Genomic DNA, 8,770 nt, shown 5'->3' with positions numbered 1-8,770 from the left:
CGAATGATGCTTCACACAGACTCAGAGTCTTTGCATGCAACTGACCATCTTCTATAACCTGGCATCACATCACACACACACACACACACACACACACACACACACACACACACACACACACACACACTCCTTGAGCCTGGAGCATATCACACCCACATGTGATATCAGTGACCACCATTGTTTATTTGTTCTGCCAGACACACACACACACACACACACGCACGCACACACACACCTGTATATAGTACATGTTAGTTAGTGTGTTTTCATCTTTGTGTTGAATAAAAGACTTTTTAACCCACATGTTGTCTATTTAATATTGTACAAGAGTGAATGTTGCCAACCTCTACTCTGTCAAGAGCTCCAAAATCCTTCGACCATTACTAGCTGTTATGGTAATATTGGTTGTAGTTATTAAGTTAATTAACAGTTTAGTACCTTTTCTGAGACTGATTTGGTGAATTGGCTATCTTTTCCCTTCTTCAAGGGTGGTGCCCCGGGGTGATCTAATGTAAATTGGATCTTATTAGTAATCATAATTAATAATTATCCCTGATAATCATTAATTATTATTGATAGCCAAATTTAACCAAAAACTCCCTATTACTGTTGCATGAAGCACTACAGTATGGTGCCTCATGTGATGTGAGCACAACACACCTGTGGAGCCAGGTGGTAAATCGAACTCTGACCAAAGCCAGCCGAGTAAAGAGCAAAAATATGGTTGTTATGTGCAGGAGGCCAGGCTAGCTCACCCTCTCCTTGCTCTATCTTCATTTAGGGATGTAGGAGTGGTCTCAGTCTTCTTATATAATTCATCTTTAAAGGGATTCTGTGCAATTTGTAGCAATTTAGATGTATTAATCATGTTTTTATTGGCCATATGTGAGCGGATTGCAATCCGACGTGAGAAATGAGACCTTCCCTGTCTCTCTGTTGTCTAAACAAGCCTGTGGATGATTGTTGAAGTAGTTTAATGCTGCTGGACTGTGGATTTCTCTGTGAAGGACTCAGGTCGGATTTCCCACGACAGTCTAAAGGATGTGACTTCATGTACTTTTTTGAGTGCCTCATCTCAGTGCCTCTCTCTGCTCTGCTAACAGAGAGCAACAGTAGCTAACGTTAGATTAGCGTTGGAGTCCGCAAGGAGAAACCTTACAAAATAAGAGGCGTGACGCTGTTCCATGTTCAAGCGCCACAAGGCTGCAGGTGCAGGAAGAAAGTCAATAGCAACTGATTTTTTTTGTTGTGAGAGAAAGATGACGCATATTTTTCAAAATAATTATTCATAGTCATGGACAAATAAAAATAATTTTTAAAAAAGCTTAGCAATGATTTCTTTAAATGACATATTGCCACTGTATTGTAGTGGAGGAAGAAGTCTCAGAGGCAGATATAACACAGCCTTAGCAAATAAAAACAAAGTTATCTGCATGCTAAATGCCAGCAGAGATTAATGAGAAATCAAGTGTTTTTTCAATTTAGGTAACCCAACCCTTTAACATACAGTACATACAGAACACTGCACCTGTGGATTCCATTTTGTGTGATATGCTGGAAATACAACTCCTCTCCTCTCCTCTCCTCTCCTCTCATTTCATCTCCTCTCCTCTCATTTTCTCTCCTCTCCTCTCCTCTCCTCTCCTCTCCCCTCCTCTCCTCTCATTTTCTCTCCTCTCCTCTCCTCTCCTCTCCTCTCCTCTCCTCTCCCCTCCTCTCCTCTCCTCTCCTCTCCTCTCCTCCCTCTCCTCTCCTGTACTCTATATAGAACTGTAATTACAGTGTCTTCTTTTTCTTATTAGCAGATAAGACTTTCATAATGGCTCCCCGGAGAGCCTGTCCAAACTTAATTAACGCTGGCTAAACAGTCCCCTCTCTCCTTCTGTCTCACCCTCTTCCTCTTGCCCTCTATCTCTCATGCTCTCTCCCTCTCTCCTCCTCCTCCTCCTCACCCTCCCCTCTCTCTATTTGTCTCTCTCCTTCTTACTAGACAATGGCAGCTGCATGGATGAAGGAGCCCGCCCATCATTGATAAGTACTAGAAAGCCCTGCACAGGAAAATGAAAGCTGGACTTGACACAGGCTTGACTCAGACAACACTGAACAGCCATTGGGGGGTTATTGGTGTTGCCGCTGTGTGTGTTAATTTACACGCTGAACTGAATGGTGTGTCTGCGAGGCTCTTAATTCCTCTGAGCGGTGTAAGCCCTGAAATCGTGCTCTGATCTTCGGCTGAGTAGACCGATCTTTTTATTCCCATTTGTTTGACTTGGAGAGATTAGCCATTAATTACTGGCTAGAGAAATTGAGAACACACACACACACACACACACACATACACACACACCGGCACACAGAGTGCAGTGTAGAGCTGTTAAACAGTTCTCATTACATGGGCCTTACCACACAGGACAAAGGCACACAGAGCTGAAGCAGCATCGACTAACAGGACTCACACACACACACACACACACACACACACAGCTGGTGGGGAAACTGTTGGCCAAAAGATGCTGTTCTGGGCGAAATCTGGCAGCTTTTAGCTGAGTACAACATCAACCTCCCACATGAGAGCGCAGGGGATTAGCACCGGAGAGACAAGCTGACCAAAGCCAAGACAGGATGAAGAATATCACAAGCACAAGGTACCTGAGCAAGCACAAAGGCCGGCTGCTGTTCGGTGTTTGCTCAGAGCCCGTCAAAGCTTTCCAAAGGCCCTTACATCACGTCTCGCTTCTTTTCACACTGTCCAAATGAGTCCACTGACCCCCTGAGAACAGCAAACAATAGAACTCTGACACACAGGCGAAGACCAACTTAAAGCTGCACTTACAGTATTCATTTTATCATATTAACAAATGATAACGTGTAATGTAAAAGCAGTTGCGTGCTGTTGTTCCCCTCAGTCATACCTTTTAATGTTGTTCAGCTTGTTGTTGTAGTATTCTGGCTCGCAAATTAATCAAGCTTATTTCCAGCTGCAGCTGTGGTCATTGATGTTAAATCGACAACTTGTGTACGTATACCACCTGTTCATCACCAAATGATTGTAACTAGCTGAACATAGTGAACACAGTGGAGCTGCTAAACAGTCAGAGTCTAGAGTTACATATGTTAGGTAGCCAAAACTCAAAATGAACACCAGTGTTATTGTGTCTGCCAACAATTGTTAGCAAGGAAATTCGTCATGACAACTTTATCAGGTAATGATATGTTAACGGTTTGTTTTGAGCGCATTGCCCCGTGTTCTCCCAAGTGGCAAAAAATCAGTTTAAAGCTGCACTTACCAACATTAAAGCTGCTGTAAGGTTATTTTCTTATTGAAATTAGTGTTAAATGGCTCTACAGTATATTCCAACAGCAATCACTGTTAGTAACCTACGTCTCTCCTCCTCTTGCTCATGTAGTAAAAGAGAAAATGCATTTTCTGGTAGCCCTGCCCACTTTATCCAATCAGGACAGAGAACTCCATTAAGAGGCGTCAGAGTCCTGTCTGCTCCTCCTGTTTACCTGCAATGGCCGAACAGGGAAAGCTACCAGTTCCAGCTCTCCAGGTGACGGCTTGTACTGCCAAACAGGCCAAGTGATGAAGAACACTTGAAGAAAAGAAAGAGGCAAAGAGAGCTGCCTCAAATAAAAGAAAGGAGTGCAAGTGTGATGACGTAGACAGGAGGGAGGAGACTGCTAACTGCAAAACGGACAGTGGGAAAATAGTGGGCTGGAGGAGACCAAAACAAAGCTAAAAGGAGAGTATATTTAAACTTACATCATGCTTTGTTATTCATTTGAGGGATAGAAAAACAACTCCTAAAATCAACAAATGCAGCTTTAATTTGACAGATTTGAAAGATCCCATCCATGCAAGTGAGGTTAAGAAATAAAACAAAATACTCATTTAAGTTTAATTACTTTACCTTACTTTAATTACTGAGTCTTATTCTCATCTTGTCAAATACTGACGCTTTGGGATTGTAGGTCGGGTCGATCGCAATCCCAAAGTGTCAGCAATGGACGGGTTGAGACTCAAAAATCTATTTTTCTGATAAAGTGGACCTTTAAATTTCTTATTATATGGCGCACCATCCTCCTCCCTCACAGTTTATCCAGAATCTGTGAATATCAAACAGTTGAACTACTGATCACAAGATGTCCTGCATCAGTCAAAAATTATCATGCCAAGTTGCATACTGGACCATGATTGCTTGTGAACCAGTTGCGAAAAGCACAGAAAAACTGAAAAGTCTTCCAAAGTCAAACTCTGCACATCCATCATTCTGCACAATGACGCTCAAACATCCAACAATATCCACCAATGAGCAAAACACATTTTTGACTGCCTTTAAAAGGGATTGGCTGCTAGGTTTAATAGATTACTCTGCCCTTCAAGGTGAAGTTATCTCAGCTTGTGTTGATGAATGTACTTCATATTTATACAGCTGATTGCTTTTACACTCCAGATGTTTTCAAGCAACAAATTTGCACATTACTAACACATTCCTTTACTTTCAAATTTAGACTCTTTAGAAAGAACATCACATCACTTGAGCGATGGATTTACAAAAAGCAGTTCCTTCCTTCATTCTGAGTGCAGTAACAAAGACCAAACACATACTGTAACAACCTTTCTCTCCTCCTGAGTTATTTCCTTCATTTTATTCCAAAATTCTTGAAAGATTGAAGTATTATTCCACGAGGCTCCAGTCTGAGGCCGTGTTGTCCGTGCTGTGATTCGTGGCTGTGTCTGTTGCGATGCACAAGACTCAGTCCTCACCGCAGCCACATTTCATCCTGTTGACTAACAGTTTGCTTTTGTTTGAAGAGTCAAGGTCACTGATAGAAGGCTGTTGCCGCAGCTCAGCTCTCATCTCAGGGACGGAAATGATTCTCCAGACATGTTTTATTCATGATGCTACCGCCTCACCTTCAAACAAGATGTATTTTATTTCTTTTGCATGTGGGCGCTGGCACAAACTACACAAATATGAACAGACAAATACTTCTGATCACTTGCTGTAATAATTTACAGAAGGTGGAGGACACTCAAGGAGGGTGTGTGAAGGAGAGCTGAAGATGTACTGTATGTGTCTGCTGCCCTCTAGTGGTGTTAAAATGAGGATACTGTTCACACAGCAGTTCATTATTCATTGTAGCGCAAATGTATCTAAAAAGACTGAATGAAACACAGACAGAAAAAAAGCACGAGAGCAGAGAATTGTAATTTGTCTTTATTGTTTAAATTCACCAAAAAGTTTTCTGCATAACTACATCCAACAGCATTCATTGTTGTCATCACTGTGACCTCATCAACACCCGAGTGACAATAGTGTGACATCATCAGTGCCTGCATGACATCACAGCGTCATGCCATGGCTCAAACGGCAGAAAAAAACTACTGACAGTCAGTCCATCCCAGAGTCCGTCGTCAATAAAAGCATCTCGCCGCTACCCGTGTAAAGCACAAACATTGCACATCAACTTATAGCATAGCATCAAGTCTCCTTCTTTAAATCACTGCTTGGAAACCAAAACCCACCCACCCCTCTCTTTAACATGGAGTCAAATAAAACATGAGTGGAAGTGTTTTGTTTTTTACCATACATGGGTTTAAACACTGAGTACCATTTAAAATGTGATGGTTGCTGCAGGTCTGATGATGATGATGATTCAACACCAATAGCACCGTGTACGTTCATAATGCTCCAGTACTGTCATCTCATACCTTTTGCTTTCATTCCCCCAAATATCCACATCTAATATGAATCATGTGCAGGCCTAGATTTAAAAAGGGGAGGAATTTAAAAAAATGTCTGACCTGAAAAAGACTGTTACTTTTTACATACAGGCTTCTCTTGACAGGTTGTAAATGTTGAATGTTGCATTTGTATTTTAAATAGATGTAAATATATTGTACGTATCCATACGTTGTTTATTTTCTTTTAAATTTAAACTTTAAGTCATGAATATAGTGGCGGGGCCGTAGTCAGGATTTTAGAAATATTGAGGTCAAGAGTACAAAGTCCCCCATTGCAACTTCAAGAAAATTCTGATGAGCCACATTTCCTGTGTCAATTTAAAAGTCAAAATATATTTTCTGTAAATCTTATCTTTAGACATACAGTAACTATATGTTCTACGTGACCAAAAACCAGTCAAAGTTAAAGTATCTGACTCTTAAAATATAGCAGAATCAGGCTTTGGGGGCTTTTTCCTGTCAGATTGTGAAAGAAACTCCTCCTCAGGTCATTAAAACTAAACCACTAAACCTGCGTGGGGTCATTTGTAGCCACAGCCTTCTTGTTGCTGATCATTATTTAGCTGAAATGGGGCATTTACAATGTTTTACTTTGATTATGCATTTACAGTTTCAGGCTTGGTTGAAACTATGTCTTAAAAGTGTTTTGTAGATTTATATAATCTCAATATTTCATGCTATACAACAGCATCTTTGCATTGATTCTACTCATCTCTGTTTGGGCTCTTTATAAAAGTGCTCATTTTAAGTTAAACTATAATTTCTATCCCTGTTATACATATCTATCTATATTTCCTGCCTCATCTAATATACTCTCATTTGGTATCATCTGTCACTTTTAACACTGTATATCTTAGCTGTTTTATGTCCACTTGGTGAAGTTAATATATGGCTATAATCTCCTTTAGTACCATCTACATGATGAGGAGCCTTACATACAGTGTGCTCACAGATACCCATTTCTCCTCAGAAAAAATGAGGGTACACATATTTTAGACTGTGACATTCTCTGTACTAAAAAATTGCATTATTTCGACTATTATGGCTATATTAGCTTCGTTCAAACATAAAGAATAGTGTAAATGCAGGGTAAGATCTGCTAAACAAGTGCCCTTTTACTACATGTCACTCTAATCCATCTTTTTCTTTGTAAAATGTTATCTGTAATATTCTTTTTTTCTGTTTGTTGTGTGAGAAAAGATGATCCAGATGAGACTGAAATGTGTGCATCCCTCAGAAAGTTTCAGAAACAGTCTGACTGTCCTTAAACGCAGTGAAACTAAAAGAACGATGGCGCCAGAACAATGTCAAGCGAAGTATCCCTCCCACAGTACTTGCATAAATCTCTTCATTAAATCATCTGCTATATACAGAAATACATTTAATCATTACATATAGGGCTCATCTGAGCCCAGCGAGTCTCTTCAACAGTACTACATCATAGTCCAGTGATCAAATATTCATCCCTCTTCATCAAGACCAAAATAACCAAAAGTCAAAATTCCTTATACAGTAGAATACAGTAGACACCTTTCAAGTAAAATAACTGTTTTTCTAAGAATACTGGTGTGTTCACATAATTGTAACAGACCTGAGTCAAACCACAATTGAAATCAGTTCAAATCCAAGTCATCAAATGGTGAATGTTTTTGTCTTAAGTTTTTGCGTAGAGTCAAATCAAACCTGCAGCGACTGCAACGCTACAGAACAGAACTGCACGTGAGGAGGATTTCAATTATGTACATTTGACCCAGGTCTGCCTAATGGTTCGCAGACAAAAACTTCATAATCAGATGATGGACAGAACATAGTGACTAATTCTTGTTTTCATTTCTGAATCTGATGACGGAAAAAAGTAAATGAAGTAATTCTTTTTTAAAAGTACAGAAATGCCATCATAACCACAGACAACTAAGCCGCCGATTTCTGTTTTGAAGAATGTAACATTTTTTTTGCCTTGAAATAAAGTGAGTGAAAGGTAAACACTCACTACGTCTTTTTTGTACAGTAATCCATTGATAATAATCAATGCACAAAAATAAAAGACAAAAGCACACAAATATCCAAAAACTGAAATTGAGACAGCTCAAGACAAGAGATTTTTTTTCCTTAAATTTTTTTTTCTCACTTAAGTTTAAAATACACATATTAACCAGCTGTAGAAGGTTTACATAGGAATTTGGATTCATCAAAAAAGCACAGTTTTAAGTCAGTCCAGCTTTCCTGGCTTCATGGTTGACCTTAGGGGCAAGTCCAGGAGGGCCCAGTCCAGTCCAGCTCAGAAGAGGAGTAGACTACTGGCCATTGCTGGGGCACTACCGTCCTGTTAACGCAGCGCTGTGTGCCATCGTGTGCTGGGCAGATGGCAGTTACTGTACGATGATTGCTGGGACAGAGAACAAGTTGGAAGGTCACCCTTGTCACACTGTACTGTACTCACCCTGTTCATCCACACTGCATGTGTGTGTTATTACTCAGGGCAGCACAGTACAGCTTCACGCAGCTCAGCTCAGTTTAGTTCAGCAGTGTGAGGGGCCTCTTGCTGTACAGTGGTGGTCACCACAGAAGAGGCAGTCTACATAAATAGTGACGAGGGGCCCATGTGGACCAGTGAGGCCAGGGGCTCAGGGAGCAGAGAGAATACAGAAAGAGAGAGAATTATGGCTGAAGATTTTCACTGGTGAGGAGATTGAAGAAGAGCTTATACCAGGTGAAGGGGCTTATGGGGCACAGGAGTTCTGGAGGATGAGAATCGGTTTGAGCTGCAGATGAAGCAGGCTGTGAGAGAGGATAAACGGAGGCCAGGCCAGTGGAGAGAGGTGGAGCTGGGGATAATGTGGGGGCAGAGTGGGGTCCACTGGGGATGAATGAATCAGACAGGAGGATCGCTGGGCCGAAGTGAAGGAGAGGTGATTAAGCTCCAGAGAATTCCTCTGAGGGAGGTCATCTGCCCGTCCAAAGAGACACCTGGAGACAAACACAGTGAGCACATATGACTGAGCTGCCAATAGATCACAT

General features: G+C 41.0%; 1 protein-coding gene across 6 annotated transcripts in view; it reads right to left on the bottom strand.

Annotated features, from left to right (window-relative positions):
* Positions 1–5,207: 5,207 nt before the first annotated feature.
* The window catches only part of kiaa1549la (KIAA1549-like a), a 114,196-nt gene continuing 110,633 nt past the window's right edge, over positions 5,208–8,770 (bottom strand). For all 6 annotated transcript variants that reach the window (XM_084364242.1, XM_084364241.1, XM_084364243.1 and 3 more), the window contains one exon: positions 5,208–8,719. The gene's annotated coding sequence lies outside the window, so the exon portion shown is untranslated. The remainder of the gene's footprint in view (positions 8,720–8,770) is intronic.

The sequence above is a fragment of the Pagrus pagrus genome (assembly GCF_965226575.1).
Source record: "Pagrus pagrus genome assembly, chromosome: 10".
NCBI classification, from domain to species: Eukaryota; Metazoa; Chordata; class Actinopteri; order Spariformes; family Sparidae; genus Pagrus; species Pagrus pagrus.
This window is presented reverse-complemented; position numbering and strand designations above follow the sequence as displayed.